Raw genomic sequence first — 2,074 nt, forward strand, 5'->3', positions numbered from 1 at the left:
TTGTCCAAAAATGCATTTACTTATTCATTTGTTGCGTCTTTTTCCTTACTAGAAGTATTAGCTCTATTCTGAATGGATCTACACAGGCAATCCGAGAATTCTCACACACCACATTGCCGCAAACCATGGATGATCTCCAGGGTATGAAAGATAGGAGGGAATCTCGGACAGCCAATCAGTAAATCAGCTGACTCCAGGAATATGCAGTAGGAAAAAAAAAAAAGATATGCAAGAATTTGTCTTCTTATATTGATGTCCTTGAAATATGTACACTCTGAAAGTGTACTCATCAACATCTACTTTGGTTATGCTGTCACTGACCCATTAGTTAATGTTCATAAGGCAGTCGGGATTAGAGAAGCAAAACATCAGAACTTTGAGAAACATTTGACTACTGATTTCCATAAGAAACTGAAAGAGGAGGAAAACTATATATATGACAAAAGTTTCAAAATACAGTGCCGGAGGTCGACACACAAACAATAAATTTCTTTAAGCTCACGCTCTAGGTATCATAACAACTCTTGGGAGATATGTCATGCTAGAAAAACTGATGTCACATTAACTGGTATTCCTTATACATTAGCACTGTTAGACAGTAGTGTGATATATGTGTAACCCAGAAATCTATTTCCAAAAACAAATTGTAAGTAGTATTGGGTAAATGTAATCAGAAACCTTCAAGTGTCATCAACCTAGATGCCTGTGCCCTACTTCGGAGAGTGTCTTGGCCCGCTTCACCGGCCAAGGTTTCTTATTTTCTTAGTGAAACAGTGACCAAATTTATAAAATATGCAAAGCAGCTTCCTTTCTACACATATTATTTAACCACTATTACAAAATTAGTACTATGTGTTGCTGTAAATCTACATGGTAATAAGGAATCAACCGTGTCTACTGCTTTACTTAATATATGACACTTACAAAAAAAAACTTTAGTCATGAATTTAACTGCCAATAAGGGGCAAATAGTACGGATGATTATTGACTGAATGAGTGACATGCCTTCATTACTGGGCAAACAGATCAATATAGCTGAATCAGGTCTACAGAAAATACAGCTAGCAATTGGCCTTCAGGAGACAACAGTTTTTCATGAAGAAACTGATGTTTGAATAGCACACTACATGATTCAAGAAACTGCTGCTGGACAACATTCTACCAGAGCTGTTTCAGAGGACACAGTTATCCCAATCATTTTAACCCATTAGCTGTATGTAGAAATAAATGGATTGCTCTTACAGGTATAAATTTCTTTGGAATTATGCTCGGAAAACGACTTTTTCGTAAATATAAAAGAGCTAATCAGATAGCATAGAGACATCATGCCAAACATTCTTACTGCTCATGTACTTATTGGATGTGACAAAGTTTCTTCTTTTACTGGTGGAGCTAAAGCAACAGCTTTACAAAAGCTGAAACGTTCAATGGTCTTCTAAAACTTGGCAATTTAAGTACCACACAGGAAGAGATAAAGAAATCGTATCTATAGTTCTTATTTATGCTGTCTAACTATGAAAAAATATATGATCTTGATATGGTGAGGGCAAAATTCTTCAAACTGAAAATTGTAGGGAAGCGGCATGTTACACCAAAGTTATGAAATCTTCCACAACCCAGCAATGGCTTTGAATTACACTACCAACGAGGTCATATCAACTGGCACTGTGGAAAGCTGTGGGTTTTGCATCCCACCAAACACCAGCCCTCTAATTATGATTGGGATCAACACTGCATCCACAGTATAGATTTCAAGGACAGAGGCCACGGCACCAGAAGAAACAAGGTAGCTCATTAAGTGTGCATGCAAAATGGGATATATAACAGAACCCTGCGCCTTCACAAATCTTCCAAGTGCATAATTTTGATATTTATAAACGTAATATTTCCCCTAAATCCAAAGTTGAAGGACGTATAGAATCGTCACATATTAAGAAACTAATTTTTTTTTTCAGTATTTGCAAATTCTGATGTTAAATCATTATCACTTGCTTTATTCTCCTAATGTTAGAGAGAGAGAGAGAGAGAGAGAGAGAGAGAGAGAGAGAGAGAGAGAGAGAGAGAGAGAGAGAGA

The sequence above is a fragment of the Palaemon carinicauda genome, chromosome 18 (assembly GCF_036898095.1).
Source record: "Palaemon carinicauda isolate YSFRI2023 chromosome 18, ASM3689809v2, whole genome shotgun sequence".
Taxonomy (NCBI): domain Eukaryota; kingdom Metazoa; phylum Arthropoda; class Malacostraca; order Decapoda; family Palaemonidae; genus Palaemon; species Palaemon carinicauda.